At 34.4% G+C, this 19,824-nt stretch overlaps 1 long non-coding RNA gene across 2 annotated transcripts; it reads left to right on the forward strand.

Annotated features, from left to right (window-relative positions):
- The first annotated feature begins 15,205 nt into the window (after positions 1–15,205).
- Positions 15,206–18,665, forward strand: LOC141706295 (uncharacterized). Of its 2 annotated transcripts, none has more exons than XR_012568752.1 (5): positions 15,206–15,498; positions 16,369–16,511; positions 17,374–17,503; positions 17,591–17,620; positions 18,436–18,665. It is a non-coding gene; the product is annotated as an uncharacterized LOC141706295 (long non-coding RNA). The 2 variants fall into 2 exon arrangements; XR_012568751.1 differs by having other exon boundaries at positions 17,371–17,503; positions 18,436–18,664.
- Positions 18,666–19,824: the final 1,159 nt, after the last annotated feature.

Consider the following 19,824-nt stretch of genomic DNA (forward strand, 5'->3'; position numbering starts at 1 on the left):
CTGTTGCTCCTCAACCTCAGGGTTCGGAGTCCCGCTACCATATACGATAACGAACTACGCTCCTATCATGATATTTATAAGGGTTCCCATAAGGGTTTTAACTGTCAGTACTACGTTAGGTAGCCCGACTATGAACTTGGCAAGAGTTCTTATTATCTTTGTGAACTTATTATCTTAACGTCACATCATCTCTGAGATTTATAACGCTTAGCTCTGATACCACTTCTGTAACACCCCCAGATCCGGGGTCGGGGATCCGGGTCGTCACGAGTTCCATTTCCCTTAATAACACCCAATCTTAATAATTACTCAACTACTCTATACTGTGACCCCACAATAAACACACACACCACACATTATAGTCTCAGAGATGAACATCCAAAAATAACCACAAGTCATTTTATTCCACAATTATCTGCCAATACACCTTAAAAGGTTTTCTGAATAAATTTACATTTCTTTGCCATTATTACAATTCATAAATATAAATAAATCTGGTCCATCAAAAGTTGAAAGCCTAGCCTATTGGTAGTTCCTACCTCAGCTACGGCGGCATCAATGCTTCTAGAAAACTGTGGAACGTCTCCTAATCGCTTGCGAATCGGGAGCTTGGTTCTGTTCATCTTTTCTATCTGTTGTTGTGTGATGAAAGAAGAAAGCAAGGGTGAGCAGCAAGCCCACCAAAATAATATGTATAATGATTAATAGTATATGAGCCTACTCATAATACTCATGAAAGTCTTGGTCAAAGGAAATGAACCAAGTTTGATATCTTAATGCGATGAAGTCACAAAATATTCAGTATATATACATATAAACTTTTCACAATATTGGAAGTCCTCTTCCATGCATAATATACACAAAGTCCCAGTGTATAACTGTATAAAAAAATATCGTTGCAAGGTGATCTCATATATATAACCTTGTCTCAACGTTTTTTTGAAAATCTTTGTCATTCATAAGACAATTATTAATTAGATATAAGTTTAAAAAATGAGGTTACCAAATACCCCAATATACTTATATCTTTCCCAATACTACTTGAACTACCACCGTTCAAGTTATAATCAGTTTCAAAAGTTCATCACATAGATGAGACTACAAGACAAGAATTGAATAGATTCAATCTTTGAAATATTATTGAATGAAATAAAGTTACGAGATACTTTATTTAGTCCCGATATATATATATCCACATATATATATCTCTTAAACATTTCCTGGAACCTCTGTTATGTAAAGTATGAACAGAGTTTGAAACATCCAATGAATTTTGGAAAGGAAAAGAATTTTGGCATAAACCAGATATCTTGCTGATCAGGCAAAGATACCAATAAGTAACCTTTTCTACTGTAGATGGATGAATTCCTCACCGGTCATCACCCTGGCCGCATTAGGACCTCGCGCTAGACCGTTACCTGACCCCTCACGCGTTGATGGACTGCCACCCAGCCACTTACACTTTCATAGACCGTACCCCGGCCTGTCGCTTATACCGACTCAATTAGATGGGCTTACTTCCCGAACATTGGGCAAGTAATCAATTCATTTACCAAAACTGCAACCTCGTTGCGAATATAAAACACACCACAGAGCCGGATTCCCCAGGTTTTGAGCGAGTATTTAAATCCCCTTAAAAAGGAAGATCTTAAATATAAAAATGAGTTTTGGGATCCGCTCTAACTTTTAAAAATTATTTTGAAGACTCGAAAACACTTTAAAGAGTGTTTGGAGTAAAGCTGATTTAATGAAGTAAATCAGTCCCCATATATTAGAAAATATCTGAATATTATTATTTAAATAATATTCCCATAAAGAATAATCTTTATAAAAATAATTGAAGTAGAAGTATTAAAACTTATACTTGAAATAAACATTAAATAACCAAAGATATACTTATATGAAAGTATTATCTTTATTTGAATAATCGAAAATAAGTTTGATTATTAACACTTTATTCTCTAATGAAATAAAGAATATATTTCAGTAATAAGCGGAGTCATAATACCTCGAATGAATATTATAAATAATATTCATTAAATAAAATAAAGGAGTCATACATCCTCAAATGAATATCCAAGTAATATTCAATAAATAATATAAAGGAGTCATAAGTCCTCGAATGAATATTCAAGATGATATTCATTAATAAAATAAAGTTATCGAATAAACCTTATTCGATTAATAGTTTTGAAAACTATAACCATATATATATATATAAATATATATATATATATATTTATATATATAAAATCTACTCGGGATCCTCGACTCCCGGTTTTAGAAAATGTTTTCACCTTTGGGTCCCTATACCAAGGGTATATGCAAATTACCGTTATTCTCTACCATAGATATTAACAACTGAATCAACAGATATATATGAAAAGAATACGAAACAGGCATGCATATATACCATATCACATGCTACAATATATCGCAAGAATTTGCTAATAACAAATATGCATTTATCGCAAGATCATGCATATACACATATACATCACAACAACAGTTATAACGGGTAGAAAACTTGCCTGAGCGACTTGGGGTGATAAAAGGCTCGGGACGAGTCTGGTAACCTCTAAACAACAAGTAAGTTGGAATTAAACCAAAATCACTTGTAAATCTATACTTTAACTAACTTAGATTCTAACGCTTGTTTTGCGCTCACTGATTCTCTTAAGTCACTCGAGTACCCTCGGCTCCACCATTTTTAATAATTTAACCTTTACGAGTTTTAAGGCGATTCCTTCGCGAGTGTCTTACCAACTGCCTAACACACTTACCATAAATGTTTCATACATTAATTAACCCTTTTTGGTCTTTAACCTATGTTTCAAAGTATGGCGAGGGGAAAAGTTTCGTTCGCGAAACGCCGTTACTTGAAACGGTCGTTTCTCCTAAACCGTGCATCGGAATCGAACGAACTATATATCAAAACGAAGCTCGTAACATGAGCTATCTAAACATGGCAGTGGTCTGAGATTTTGTGTGGTTAAAAAGCCACCACATCTCCTTCCTTCCCATGTCATGCTTGTGTCATCCTCATGATGTCATCCTCCCCTCCTTGTCCTCTTTCTATTGGTTGGATGACATCATCCCCACTAATCCCCTTGATTAACTTCCTAATCGTTTGCCTAATGACCGCTGATCTGTTATACGGTTCGCTTAACTTTCGTTTTCGTTTATCGTTTGAGGGATCATACCCGGGATCTTATTACTTAGGTTCCCTTAACCTTTATCAATATATTATATTCCTTTTATGATCCTCTCCTATAATCCTTTAATTTAAATCCTTTTTATCCTGTTACCTTTTTCTCAAATCTTTCCGTATCTAATGTATTTCCGGGAAAAATCAAAGTGTTCGGATTTGGATTCTGACGATCTTTACATACACGTATATCCTATATAAAGTACTAATAAAATCTCAGAATATCCATATCAGAACCCCTACATAGTGTGGCATGAAAAGTTTTCTCATTCAGCAAAAACACTATTCATAAGGGTTTCAAAAATTTCCCAAAAATTGGGGTTATTACAGATAATGGCACTGAGTTCAAGAATTTGATAATGGAAGAGTTCTGCAAAAGCCATAGAATAAAGCATGAATTTTCTGCTCCTGGAACTCCACAGCAAAATGGAGTTGTCGAAAGGAAGAATAGAACTCTCGTTGAAGCTGCACGTACAATGCTTGAAGAAGCAAAGCTTCCAACCTATTTCTGGGCTGAAGCTGTGCAGACTGCTTGTTTTACTCAAAATGCAACACTCATTAACAAGCATGGAAAAACACCATATGAGATGGTGAAGAAAAAGAAGCCAAATCTGAAATATTTTCATGTATTTGGATGCAAGTGTTTTGTTCTCAAGACTCATCCTGAACAGCTATCAAAGTTTGATCTAAAAGCTGATGAAGGAATCTTTGTTGGATATCCACTTTCCACAAAAGCCTTCAGAGTCTATAATTTGAGAACAAAAGTGGTCATGGAATCTATCAATGTCTCTTTTGATGACAAGAAGATCACTGGTCTTAAAGATTTCGTTGACCATGATCAGCTGAGATTTGAAAATGAAGACTCATATTCTGATACTGAAAATCCTGACAGTCTAAGTCCTGATACTGCAAACTCTGATGGATTAAACTCTGATGTTATTGAAACTGTGGTGACTACGTTAAATGAAGATGCTCCTATGCAGGGGGAGCATACTCAAAATCCTACCACATCTCAAGAAACATTCGAACATGCATCTGGCTCTTCAAGTTCTGATTCGTCAAGTTCTGATAAGCCAAGTTCTGATAGTACTGAAGAATCCAACTCAGAAAGCATAGTTTCAGGGGGAGCATCAGAAAATGAAAATGAAGATAGCATGGATCATGGGGGAGCATCCAGTTCTAGAGAAAATCTTCCATCTACAAGGAAGTGGACAAAATCACATACACCTGATTTGATAATTGGAAATCCTGATGCAGGTGTCAGAACTAGAACAGGTACTTCAAATGAGTGTCTTTACAATTCTTTTCTCTCTCAGACTGAGCCAAAGAAAGTGGAAGAAGTTCTTCAAGATGCTGATTGGGTGCAAGCAATGCAGGAAGAGTTGAATGAATTTGAAAGAAACAAAGTCTGGACCCTAGTACCAAGACCAAAGAATAGATCTGTTGTTGGTACAAAGTGGGTATTCAGAAACAAAACTGACAGTGATGGCATAATTACAAGGAATAAGGCAAGGCTGGTTGCAAAAGGATATTCTCAATAGGAGGGAATTGATTATGATGAAACATTTGCACCAGTTGCTAGGTTAGAAGCCATAAGGATATTTTTGGCTTATGCTGCTCACAAAAAGTTTACTGTCTTTCAAATGGATGTGAAAAGTGCTTTTCTCAATGGAGAATTGGAGGAAGAGGTATATGTTGAACAACCTCCAGGTTTTGTAGATACCAAACATCCAGATTATGTCTACAGACTTGACAAAGCACTTTATGGACTTAAGCAAGCTCCTAGAGCATGGTATGAGACTTTAGCTCAGTTTCTTCTGGAAAGTGGATTCAACAGAGGGACAATAGACAAAACACTGTTCTACCTCAACCATGTAAAGGACTTACTTCTGGTCCAGATTTATGTTGATGATATCATTTTTGGATCTACAAATGACAAACTTTGCAAGAAGTTTGCCAAACTTATGCAGTCAAGATATCAGATGAGTATGATGGGGGAACTTAGCTATTTTCTGGGCCTTCAAGTCAAGCAGAATGAGGAAGGCACTTTTATTTGTCAAACCAAGTACACCAGAAACTTGCTAAAGAAATTTGGAATGCAAGATTGTTCAAGTGCATCCACTCCAATGGCCACTGCAACAAAACTGGATAAGGATACCGGTAAATCAGTAGATATTACTGACTACAGAGGTATGATTGGCTCTCTACTCTATCTAACTGCTAGTAGACCTGATATCATGTATGCTACCTGTCTTTGTGCAAGATTTCAAGCAGATCCAAGAGAACCTCACTTAACAGCTGTAAAAAGAATCTTTAAGTATCTTAAAGGAACAGCTGCTCTGGGATTATGGTATCCTAGAGAATCAGATTTTAAACTAATAGGTTACTCAGATGCAGATTTTGCAGGTTGCAAAATTGACAGGAAAAGCACAAGTGGAAGCTGCCAATTTCTTGGAGGCAGATTGGTTTCTTGGTACAGCAAAAAACAAAAGTCAATTTCTACATCAACTGCAGAAGCAGAGTATATTGCTGCAGGAAGCTGTTGTGCACAAATTCTTTGGATGAAGAATCAGTTACTGGATTATGGGTTAACATATTTCAAAATCCCTATTTACTGTGATAATCAAAGTGCTATTGCTATGACAGGTAATCCAGTTCAACACTCAATGACAAAGCACATCAGCATCAGGTACCACTTCATCAGCGAACATGTGGATGAAGGTACAGTGGAATTGCATTTTGTTCCCACAGATCAACAGTTGGCAGATATCTTCACAAAACCATTATGTGAAGCTACTTTTACAAGATTGGTAAATGAACTTGGAATGGTTTCAGGTTCCTTCTCTAAATCTGCTTAGACTTGTTCTGTGTTATCAGACTTTATGCTCAGTATTTACAGAATTCATCTCATTGTGTATTCTGTGCTTAATTAATAAATGTCTTTAAGTACTGACTATTGTCTGATATATGTTTCTAAACTCTGATAAGTGATATGTCTGTTCTAGTACCTATTCTATCCTATGAGGATAACTGTGCTAGATACTGACCTAGTAGTCTTCAATAAACAAATGATTCCATGGAAGAAGTAATTATTTAAGTGGAAAACTTATGACACTAGCAAATTCTGATAATTGAGCTTAGTTAAGTTCACTTTGTATATCTTATTACTAAGTCACAAATTAGAATAATGCTACTCATCTGTTAAGTTCTGATACTAGTAAAACTGCTGAATGTACTAAGTGCTGATAGACCTCTCTTATCAAAAGCAAAAGCAAAAAGATCAAAGATTAAAATCAGGTACTCCTTTGAGATCTAGAGTAAAAATGTGGAAGGGACGACCCAAGTGCATTGCTGGTATTAAGTAAATATGCATCAGAAAAGCAAAATATTTTCTTGGTGACTTTTCACACTCTATGATTACTGGAGAAATACTCTGAAAATAGCATAAATTCTGATAAACAGTCGTGACTCACTTACACTGAGAAGCCACTGTAAAATAGAATTTCAAAATATGCATAAAATTAGCACAAAATAGTTGAGGTGGACTCAAGCATAAACTCATTCTTCAGTCGGTTTCAGGACAATGACAGATCTTTAGCAAAATTTTAGTTATGCCTTATTTCTAAGATGTACTGCAGTGAATCAGACTTTACTCTTTGTCTGTATTTAGCTTAATGCACACACTAATCACTCCATCTGAATGATGAAAATTTCTGTGGTGGTCTATGTTATTTTAGATAAAATAGTCAATGTGTCATTATTGCACAAATTCTGAGGACAAGTTCTAAGTTACAAGTTCTGATGATTAAGTACTGACGTCCATAACTCAGAACTTGTATGAGTATTTACTAAGATAGGCATTCCTTTTCGAGTTAAGAAATTATGTTCTGATGACTGTTAAGTTCTGGTATAGGTCTAAGTTCTGATTTCTCAGTCTAATCCTTTACTTGGCTTATCTTTGAATAAAATTTGATAACAGTCTCAGTTTGTACTCGAATATGTTGAAGTGGAAGATTAATAGTCACTGTGATTAGGATTAATGGTATTTGTACTTGAACAGACCACTATTTCTTATGTTTTGTGCGGTCTAGACCATGCTTCCTCTTTCCAATGACTGTTATTCTTTTTCAAAGTCTAGGGAGACGAGATAGAATTAATTCTACCTGTCAGCATTAAATATCTTTGCGTCTCTTGGCATTCTCTTGCCTATATAAGCAACCACTTCACATCAGTCTTTCCATCACATTCTTATCACACACTTATCCTCCTTCTTCTATCAAAAACACAATGGTTCGATACAACATGTTTTTGAACAACCAAACCTTCACAATGGAGCTAAGTTGTGCCGATTGGCAGCAGGAGTGGCATGTAACAGCCATTCCTGAGGAGATCTGGGATTCTGTCCCACAGGAGGTGCTGACTCACCTTCTATTCTTCTATATGGATTACCATTGCCATCTGGAGCGATTGGAGGAGGAAAGGCGGGAAGCTATCCGTCAGCAAGAGCGAATCATACGACTCGCCATCTTGTTCGTCGAAGATAGGAAGAGGAAGATGACTTAATCTCGTCTTCTTCCTGTTCTTCTTCATCATCAGCTTTGTCAGGCTTCTTAGCTAGGACTAAAGCTGTTGACGTTAGGATTAGAAGCTTAGGGAAAATCTTGTATAAGTACTGATGTCATTTCCATTTCATAAATGTATTGACTTGATATATTAATGAAAATTGTTTTTACTTCAAGATTTTGTCTCTGAGTTATTTTATCTTGTGTTGATAAATCCTGATTGATATTCTGATGACCATTTAAATTGTGCTTTTATTTAAGTTCTGATTCTCTGTCAGCACTTATTCATCGAAATTATCTCGGTCATTTTTAACATGATTTATTTTCAGAATATTAATGTTGCAGTGAAAAATAATTCAATCAGTGCTAACGGTTTAAATTTTGAATTAAAATTGTTTCTCTTGATTAAAGGAACGGTTTTTCCTTGAAACAAGGCAACTGGGTAAGTAATCATTCTTGTTTTCTCGAGCCCAGTAACTATCCGTTATTACTGCATGTCTGACAGGTGTCCAACGGTAATATTTTTTTGTATAAGTACAGCAGAGAGAAGATTTCTGTAATCTTTTTAATTTCTTCATCTTTTATCTCTCTTCTTACTTTTACTCTCCTTCACTTTACTTTTTCCGTTGTTTTCCTACAGACATTATATCAAACAACTATCAGGCATTCTTAATTCTCAATTTTTTCATGGCACCAAAGGATTTAATCATTGATGGAGCAAAGTTTGTTCCAAACAACTATGCTGCAATTCTTGATCATGCTGAAGGTCCATTTGAAATTCACTTTGTGCAAGATCTTCTTGCACATAGTGAGGTTGGGTACGCCTTAACTCAGCCTGAATTATTTTCAAGTCAACAAGTTCTGAGGTTCTGGAGGACTGGCATTTTTGATGATGGTGGTAACCGTGGAACTCCCAGTATTATCTTCCAAGTGGGTGATTCATCTTTTGTAGTCACTCATGGTACAGTACGCAGGGCTTTACATCTTCCTGAGGATTGTACTTTCTCAGTTCCAGAGGACTCAGCCCTTCTGGAGTTAATGGCTGAATTGGGATATGAAAAGAGTCTGACGAAACTTGGACAGTTGAAACGGGCTAATATCAGAAGAGAATGGAGTTTCTTCTTTGATTGCATCACCAAAGCTTTTGGGAACAAATGTTCAAATTTTGATGTTATCCCAATTCTGAGTCAGCACATAGGGTATGCTATTATCCATCAAACTCATTTTGATTTTGCAACTGGAATAATTGGTTTTATTGGGGATAGGATGACAGAGGATCGAGATGTTGTTTATTTTGCTAGATTCTGTCAACTTATTTATACGTATTGTACTGCTGAACCCCAGTTAGTCAGCACTCAAACCCCACCTTTTAAGGTTGCAAAAAGGTACTTTAACGACCTGATAAATGCTGACACAAAGAAATCAATGGTGAGACAATTACAGATTCCTCAGTCTGTGAAACAGATTCTGGTAAATGCTGATCCTGCTACTTACAAATCTGTTTACTCAAATGTTCAACCAACTCACCATAACCAAAATCCATCAACCTCAGTACCTACCTCTCATTCTACTCAACCTACCCCCAAAACTTATCTCAAATCCTATCTCTCCACTTCACAGACTGCTCAACCTTCTTCTTCAGCACCTACTGTGAATCCTACATCCTCTAAGCCAAAGAGAACAAAGACTGTTCCTCAAACACCTCAAAAGAGGAGGCGTTTTACTTTGAGAGATGAATCAGATTTTGAGGTCCAGATTCCTTCTTCAGAACCTGTGGTGGTTGAAGCTGAGAAAGCAACTTCTCAGAAGGATTCTGACATTGGGGGTTCTAGGCTTCTCAAGAGGCTTAGACGTATGATAGTTCCTGAAACTCCCAAGGAATCCAAATCAACAAGGAAGTACAAGAAACAGAGGGCACCAAGGCCAGTTTCAGATGATGAGGAAGAAGCAGCTAAGGAAGGGGATCAGGAATCTCTGTTCTCACAAGACAAGGAATTTGCTCCAGTCACTTCTTCTCCATCAACTCCATCTCAGGAAGCTGTATCTGAAAAGGCTAACTCACCATCTGTGTCTCTTGTTGATCCAGGCACAAGTGCTGAAATTGATATTCAGAACCTGGTTGTGCCTGAAATACTTTTCTTAGAAGCTCCAACAGCAAATAATACTTCTACAACACCTGTTATTGATGCTGTTCAAACTCCAGAGTTATCAACAACACCTTCTCTGCATCAAGATACTGATGATCAGATTTTAGGTGAGCATCAGGATATGGCTGTTGATCAGAACTTAGTATCAGATCAGCAATTAGAGGATGCTGAAGCCTCCATTGCTACTCACACTGTTGTCTTATCAGAAGATACTGATTCTTTAAGTTCTGATGCTGCAAATGTTGGAGATACTGGTGAAGCTGCTACAACTGTAGATGCTGATGAAGCAGGTCCTTCAGGACATACTCCTCCACCGACTCTTCCTAAGTCTGAACTGGTAAAGGAGTTTGTTATCAGGGATGCACCAGTACCTTGGAGTGAAACTCCTGCAGGTCAGGAGTGGACTAAGGAATGGAACTCAGTTTCATGTGTTCCAAATGCTTTACATCTTGCTGAGCACTTGACTAAAGCTGATGAAATGTTAAATTCTGATGATTTTAAAACCCAGCTTAGAGTCACTGCATTGAGTACTAAACATCTACAAGGTCTTCATTCCAATACTCATGCAGAGCTACACAAGATTCAGGAGAACTTTATCAAACAGGAACAAGTTTGGAAAATTGATAAGAAAAAGTTCTTCCAACCTACCATTGACAGGGTTGCTTATATTGAGAAAACTCAAGAGAAGCAACAAGCTCAGATTGATCAAATTCTGACAAATCAAGCTTCTCAGCAATCGCAACTTACTGAAATCCAGACCTCAGTGGAACTACTTATCTCTCTTTTATTACCTGCTGATGCCAAAAAGGGGGAGAAGGTAATTAAGTCCAAATGCAAAACCAACAAGACACTGCAAGGAAAGGATGATGGAAAAGATGACCAAGGAACCTCTGGAATGGGTAGTGGTCATAGTCAAGGTAGAAGGTTTACATCAAGACAAGCTAGTCACAGAACAAGTTCTGATACTGGGAAAAGAATAAGTTCTGCTGCTGGTAAAAGGATAAGTTCTGATGAACTTCTAGATCTTGATGAGGAAATGTCAAGACAGTTATTTCTTCAAGAAAATCCAGGGATGGACTTGGAAAGTTTAAAGGAAGAAGAAGCCAGACTTAAATCAGAGAAAGTCACATCTAAATCTGAAGCTTCTGGTAAAAAGTTACTTCCAAAACCTAAAGGCATTGTGATCAAAGAAAAGATACATACTGAAGCAACTTTGGCTAGATCACAACCACAGATAGATCCAAGATCCAAGGGTAAAGAAAAGGTTGGTGAACCTATCAAGCCTTATGTACCTCCTGAGGAAGAAGAAATTACTGATGGAAAAGATGATCTTGCTCTGACTACAAGAAAAGTTCTTAAAACAACCTCTGACATGGCTCAAGTTGTTCAGAGTCAAGAAATTGTAAGTTCTGATATTCAGAAGAAGCAAGTAACCTCTGACAGTGCTCAAGTTAACTTGATATCAGAAAATAGATCTAAAACACTCCTACCAGGATTCACTAAAGCAAAACAGACTCAATCTTTGAAGACTACTGCAAGTGGTTTTGAAGCAAGAGTAGTTACTGGAAAGGAAGCTAGAGATAAAACTGGATTGGGAAGTGCTGATGAAAGAAGAGTACACAACACTACCAATGATCCAACTTCCTTGAGTGAACCAGGTATTGGAGCAACTCCTGAGAGATTGAATCAACTGGAATCTGTACAGATGGTTTACCATACCTACTTGAAAGAATACATCATGTTGTATTTCATGACAGATGGTAGGGTTTATCATATAAGACAAAATGCCATTCCTTTGAAGTATTTTGAAGAATTGGAGCATGTACTTTTCTTACTTCAAGTGGATGACAGAATAACAGAGACTGATGTAAACTACTTAAAAGAACAGATTCAGAGACAGAAAAGGCTTTATTCTGTTAAGTCTGACAGCATATATGTTCCAAAGTACAGAGATCACAATGGTGATATTGTTGATATGAAGCCTAATACTGCACAGATCATAACGTATCTTGGTATTAAGGGACTTGAATTCAATCTTGAATCTGACAAAGCTTATGTCATAAGACTAGATCAGGAGTTAAGAAAAGCAAAGATTAATGATCTCAGAGTTGCAATCTTTCAAACTGGTGAAGATACTGCAGAGCTTAAAGGTGTTAAAAGGAGAATAATTGATGAACTAAGATATGCTGAGAAATGTTTGTTGAAGAACTATCTCAGAACAACTCCTGACATCAGAGAGATCAGAAAATGAAGAAGCCAAGTCGAAGATCTACAACTGCTTAAATTATGATATTTATACAGATTGAAGTTGTTATCAGAAGTTGAAATTGGTAAAAACTTTAAGGACTGTAAGTTGTAGTTATCTAGTCTATTTCTCATGCATTTGTACTTAATGTTTTTGACATCATCAAATATCTGTTAAACTTGTATATTTTGTTAATTTACAAGTTGGGGGAGATTGTTAGATATATTTGATAATGTCATGGCTAATATATTTTATGTTTAGCTTTCAGATCTTACGTGAACAGGAGAAATCAGTACTTAACTGTTGATCAGTACTTATACTGGAAGTCAGGACTTAAGGATATCAGTACTTATATTATCAGGAGATAATCATCAGAAGATAGATATCAGAACTTAAGTGCTGAAGGACGATCAGATAAGGACAGTAGCTGATTAAAGGAAAGAAGATCGAGATAAACATAAGAAGAGATATGCATGAAGAAGGAATTCCGTGAAGAATGGAATACTTGGAAGAAAAGATATCTGATTGATATATTTTAGGAAGCAGAATTATATTCCATATCAATTAGCGATTATCTTGTAACTGTGTAGTATATAAATACAGGCATAGGGTTTACACTATAAGTGTTATCATTATCGAAGTTATTATTCTTTGTAACCCTAGCAGCTCTCGTGATATTTGTTCATCACTGAGAGGTAACAGTTCCATACTGTAACAGAGTTTATTGTTTCAATAAAGTTTATTTTCTGTTACTTAAGTTCTTAAAGTTCGATTTGAGTGTACTATACACTGTATTCACCCCCTCTACAGTGTGTGTGTGTGTGTGTGACCTAACATAATCTATTTTGATTTCATTGATATTAATAAAGACTTGTTTTGTTTTTATTACGGGCTTTATCTATTTAAGTGTTTAAATAAGATATACCATAGTTTAGAGTAAAGCTTTTTATGGATTATGATGAGATCATAATAGTGAGACCTAAAAGGATGATAACTTTAAACTTAAATAGTTCCTGGTCATAGGATTACTAACTGGTAATTAATAATCCGCAAAGATCGGTACATACTATGCTTGCTTCATTATGAAGGATGTCTGTTCTCATAGACATTTGTGTGGTGACACTATAGCTAGTATGTAGGTGCTTATTATAGAATAAGTTCACTGAACATGACTCGCACAGCTGAACAACTGATGGAGTTCACTCACGTGTCAGCAGTTGTTCACATAGTGATAGTTGTATAAGTATCCTTAGTCTCCAGGGACAATTATTAGGGCTCTTCTGGGTATAGGAATTTGTACACGAAGATAGTTTATGATCAATAAAGGATCTACCCCTTCCAGTGAAGGAAGCGAATGTTCAAGGCTGATCCACTTATGCTAGTTCAGGAATCTCTGGCCAGAGTGAATGAAATTAGAAAGGAGTTTCTAATTTGCATAGAACCACACATAGTAAATGGTAAGCAAGTGATTGAATTAGATAGGCTTGACACGAGATCCATGCCTTGTATTTAATCGGGACATTGTAGGGTAGAAGGAGTTTATTGTACGGTAACTATTCACTGACAGGTTCTTGGTATTCTAAGCAGTGAATTCATATTATCCGGATAGTCGCGATATGTTGAGAAGCATCACTCACGATGTAGAATAAATGTGATTAATTAATTAATCATATTTAATAAATTAAAAAATTTATATAAATAATGATAAAATAGTTTTATTATTATTTATTTCTACTACCGGCTTAATATTGAACCTACAGGGTCACACCATAAAAAGAGAATGATTTTATGGTGGAGGAATTAATTAATAATGGCTAATAATTATTTATTTGTGAAATAAATAATTAATTGGCAAATTTAATAATTGATTAAATGAGATTTAATTGATTATAAATTAATTAAGAAAAGTTCTTAATATTATTAATTAAGGATTTAATTTTTGGAAATTAAATCAAGAGAGAGAATTATTTCTAAAGTGTTTAGAAAAAGGATTAATGATTAAAAGGTGTTTTAATTATTAATGAGAATAATAAATGGGATAATAATAATAATATTTATGGGAAAATTTCAGCTGAAAATTTTGCCTATAAATACACTATTATAGACCCTATTTTATTCTAACCCCAGAAACCCAAAAGTTTTAGAAAACCAAATTCTCTCCACCTCCTCCTAAAAGTCGTTTTCTTGGTGGATACCGGTGGAGTGCTTCACACTTGAGGAGCAACTGCTAAGGATCTCTGATCGTTGTCTCCGAATTATTTTTAAAGGTTAGATTCGATCCCTCGAATTTTTATTCACGATTTATATGCTTTTAATTTGGATTTAGTATGTGTAAAACTGTTTTGCCATGCCCCGCTGCGTTAAAAATCTAACAGGGTGTAAAATTGATAAAAAAAAATGTACAACAGGAACCTGTCAATTTCTAGGAAACAAGCTAGTGTCTTAGTTTAGTAAAAAGCAAAATTCAGTTTCTACTTCTACAACTGAAGCTGAATATATTGCTGCTGGTAGTTGTTGTGCACAGATTTTGTGGATGAAAAATCAACTGTTGGATTATGGTCTACAGGTGAATAAGATTCCCATCTTCTGTGATAACACAAGTGCTATTGTCATCACTGAAAATCCAGTACAACATTTAAGGACCAAGCACATTGACATCAAGTACCATTTTATTAGAGAGCATATTATGAATGGTACTGTGGAACTTCATTTTGTTCCAAGTAAAAAATAACTTGCAGACATCTTTACCAAGCCACTTGATGAATCCACCTTCCACTACCACATAAATGGTCTTCAGCAACATCCAAAATGGTGAAGCCCCAAAAACATGTTGCCTTATGTGACATAAAATTGAAAAATATGATATACAGCAACATCGTAACAAAATCTTGTTATAAATGTTGCTTTAGATTTGCTTTGCCAACACCTCTCTTGGTGTTGCCTCAGACAATGAAAAATAATAAAACTAAGCTGGGGAATAATCCCGCTCTAAAGATAAATTGAATGCCCCACACAAAATAAAACAAATATTAAAATATAAAAAAGTCCCAGTCTCGGTCTCTCTGCACAAAGCAAACACAAAGCATGGCCCTTTTCCTACATTCTCTCCACAAAATCTCTCTACGCAAACCCTCATCTTTGTTAAACTATAGTTGATGCCGCAAAAACTCAAACATAAAAATACGACTCTCTTGTTTCAATCTCTCCATACAAATCCTTACCTCTGTTCATCTTTCGTTGCCGCCGCTCGTCAAACTCGATTATAAAGCTCAGTTTCAAAGCTCTCCTCTGATTTCGAAGCTCGGTTCCACTCCCATTTCAAAGGTCTAATTAGAGGTACAACCGATAATTATAAATTATTTACAAACCCTAATTTTGGGGGTATTTTAATTTGTTAAATTTAGGGGATGTAGATTTTTTTTACAAACCCAATTATTTGGGGATTTTTAATTCAATTGTATGTAAGTATGCAATTTGTTAACTGATGGGGGGTTATGAAATTTGATTCATATGTTAATTTATACATGTGCTCATATATATTCTCTTTGTGAATGAGGAAACAAAAGTTATAAAAGCGGAAGAACCAGTGGTTGAGGTCGTAATGAAGTGCCTGATGTATCTGATGCCAAGATTAAAGAAATGTTAAAAAAAATCATATGCTTCAATCGTAAATTTTATGGGCTATACTTTTAAATTTTGCTTAAATAAAAACTATTTATGTTGTATTGAATGATTTCTCTCCAAAACATCAAAAAACATAATAGTCACCTAAAGTTTACTTTTGAAACTGATTGTTTAAGAAAAGCTATACATGTTATGTAAATATAATGACTTCATATCCAATCTATATTCTCGTCTTTCCATCTAACTCATTCTAAATAATATCGTCATGAATAGGAGAAATTTTAACAAATTCTTAATTTCATTATGGCGGCTTTTGGTGTCGTAGATCTTTCAAAATTTAAATAATATTACGTCAAATGATATGTATTTGGCGCAACACCAATTATAGCGAGAGGTTTCGTTTTTAGATTAAACATGCCAAATTAGTAGTTGAGTAGTTTTTATACTATTAGTTTCTTATTAGTCTACACCAGAGCAGGATGCATTGAATGCTTATAGGATGATTCTTACTGTGGTTATTTTGTTGTTCTTTTGAGTGCATATCAGCATATGATAGCTAATATTTTTATAAACTTCGCACAGCTTATGAGCTTTCAAAGAAAGAGGGGAAAGTTGGCACACCTGAAAGGCCCTTGTCTGACGTGGGATTGTTGAGTTATCGAAGATACTGGACTCATGTTCTTTTAGATATTCTAAAGAAGCACAAGGATAACATATCTGTTAAGGTATACTTTAACTTATACTTTACCTGTTGAAATAGAAGTTACTGTTACTTGTGAGATTGATGTTTGCAACATTTATTATTTTATTTGTAGTATATGCAGATACACTAATTCTGCATAATAGAACTTCATTGAAGTATTATATAGTTGGTTTTAAGTTATCATACAGGCTGAAAGAGGCTATATAAAGATATCTCAATACTACCAGTATGCAAAGTTGTGCAAATTTTATATATTTGAGTTGAAATTACACAGCTTGTAACCCAGAAAAAGCAAGTAATATATCTCGTGATGATTAATCACTGAAACAAATAAATTAAAAGAATCCTAATTTACTATAATTGTATTGTTTGACTCTGTAACTTGATGGGGACACTGTTTATATTACAAGTTTTAGTCTGAGGGTACACTTGCTTAGTCACTGTAGTGCATTATAATTTGATATATTTATTCTCTTTAATTTTTATTTTTTGGATGTACCATGTTTTCCTTATGATAACAAGTAACATATTTCATGAGGTTGGTCAGCATTAAAATTTGTTATATTTTTTAATGAGAGAGATTTGTGTTATCTACTGACACCTGGAAGATCTAAAACGAGTGTTGACCAATTTGGGACTATACCTCTATTTTCCTTATAATTTTTATGGCCTTTTTGGATGAGGTTTGTGTTAGTGTGACCTTTGTTTAGCTAGTAAAGGACAACATGGTCCAAAATGTGTTAATATAAATAAATGGTGGGAAAGAACATGGTCTATATGGATGCTCTGCGTAAAATCTAGTTTGTTAATTGATAGTTCTGTGCTTATTATTTAGAATTTGAGAAGAAATTGACTAATTATATGAACTTTTTTTTCACTAGTAGGGAAAAGTTAGAATACGATAAAATAACTCTGGAAGATTATTTAGGTGAAGGATGTCCTCATTGATTTTTTTTAAAGAAACAGAAGTTGCAAAGCTTAAAGAAGTTAATGAGAAAAATACAGAATAAACAGGTATAATTCTAATTAATTGCAAGTCCTAATTTTATTAAATGATTATATATAATTACATTTATGATGAATTCGGTGTTCCTTTTGCAGGAAGAATTCATGGAAATGCAGAAAAATCAGGTACTCTTTCATACTCTACTTCATATTTTGCTAGTAATTCATGGAAAACATTTCATATTAATATAAATTAGGTATTTTATTAAGTCTTAAGTTAATATGGTATAGTTATCTAAAATATAATAAACTTATATTTTGTCTTTTATTTTGTTTTTATTCGTTGGAAAATGCTAAAAGATGAATGTAAAAAATAGATTTATTATTAATGCAATGAGATGTCTACTTGTATCAAGTTTTGGTAATAAATTGTTGTTAGTTTGAATGTATAGGAAAGAAGAATTCACTTAAGAACATTAAGAATATCGCAATATACATAATAGAATGTCATGGCTGAAAAAATTTACACACTTAAATTAAACTGGATATTTAAAAAAAAATTGAAGTTTTTAGCTGCTTAATAGTTTCGTGCATATTGCGCTGGACAAGTAAGCACCCCAGACACTTCTAATAAGACAAAACTACCTGTATCTAAGTTCACCGAACTAAATTAAATTTTAGAAAAAGTGATTAAAATATTTTAATTATTAAAAAATACATTTACAATATGAAATATTTTAGCAAAAATATAATTTTCTAGTAATTGACTAATTATCACCTTTATTAATTTTAGCAAGTTTTTAACAATGATTTGTCTCTCTTTAGTTCCACGTTTCTTTGGATTCAATATTCAATTCATTTCCATATTTTGTTACATCAAGATTAGTGATATTTGACATTCAACCCATTCTAATACCCTAACAAGTATAAATATAAACTTATCATAGAGCTGATTTATTTGAAACTTGTGTATTTACTTCTTATTCTTTGGAAATATGCAGGATCTTGAGTTGGAGAGTAGGCAGTCACCAAAAAATGGTGGTGCAAGTGGAGCAAGGATGCACGTCCTGTATATCTTAGTTATAATGTAATATTTTGTTTTTTTTTTTATCAACTTATAAATATAATACCTATCATGTTTTGTTAGATTTTGACCGAAATATGTAATCTTATCTATGTTTCATAAGATTTTAGGTCAAAATAGTTGGAATTGTATGACTTTAAAGTTTATTCAAGTATAACTTTAAAGCTTATATTCGAATTAATTTGACATTGCATATCTTAGTTGGAATTGGTTTGTGTATTGTTTTGATTTCTTTGGATAAAATTGATTAAAACTAGGAGGTCTTTTTAAGTAACAAGCTATTCAAAAATTACCACTAAAAATGTTGCCTTTACCTTATAAAGTGTTCGAAAAATATATTTCAATTGGTGTTGCTAGAACATGATGGGGTGTTGGAAAAATAAGGAATATTAATCCAGTAGTGTTGCTATAGATGGAGAAAGATGTTGCAATAACAAATAAATCAACATCAATATTGTGTTGCTATTGACTAGAGGGTGTTGCTATAGTGTTAAAATCAACACCAGTGTTGGTGTTTCTATTGAGTAAAAAATGTTGCCATAGGACCCTAAAGTAACATAATATGGATGTTGGCATTGTTTTCTAAAATGTGTTGGCATAACATCAAAGGCCACATGCAAATTTTCAACACCCACAAAATTGACTAAAGTGTTGCCTTACGCCCTATGGCTACATTTTTCAGCATTTTTAACATTTTTTTCGATGTTGCTGAAGACCATTTATGTGGTAGTGTTCACTAGGTTGGTAAGTGAGTTAGGTATGCTTAATTACTCCTAATCTATTTTGATGTCTAACAACTTGTAATGCAGCCAGAGTAAAAGTTGATATTTCCTTTCTAAGATAAAATTTTGACTAAGTCAGAATTTGTATCTCGACGGATGTTCATTATCCATTGAAAATGAATATCCGTTGAATTATATCATCCGTCGAAATATCAATTATTACTCTGGGTACTTTTACCATTATCCGTCGAATTACACTCAATCTTAGCCGTTGATTTTGAGCATTATCTGTCGAATTTACTTAAAGCCTGTATGTATATTTCAAGGGATAATCTTAGAATTTTGACAGTTTTCTTTATTTTTTTAAAACGGCTATTTTGGGCTAATTTGATTGGTTACTTTATTTCACTTTTTAATTTTTGACATTTTTATTTCTGAGATAGTATAAAAGCTAATTTCATTTCTACTCTTTTCTTTTATCATTCTCAAAGCAATTTCTCTAACTCTCTTCTTCTCCAAAGCAAATACTCTCTCTCTGCAACTAATCTCAATCATAGCAATGGTACCTATAGTCAAAATTATGT

This window comes from Apium graveolens, chromosome 2, assembly GCF_009905375.1.
Source record: "Apium graveolens cultivar Ventura chromosome 2, ASM990537v1, whole genome shotgun sequence".
In the NCBI taxonomy this organism is placed as follows: Eukaryota; Viridiplantae; Streptophyta; class Magnoliopsida; order Apiales; family Apiaceae; genus Apium; species Apium graveolens.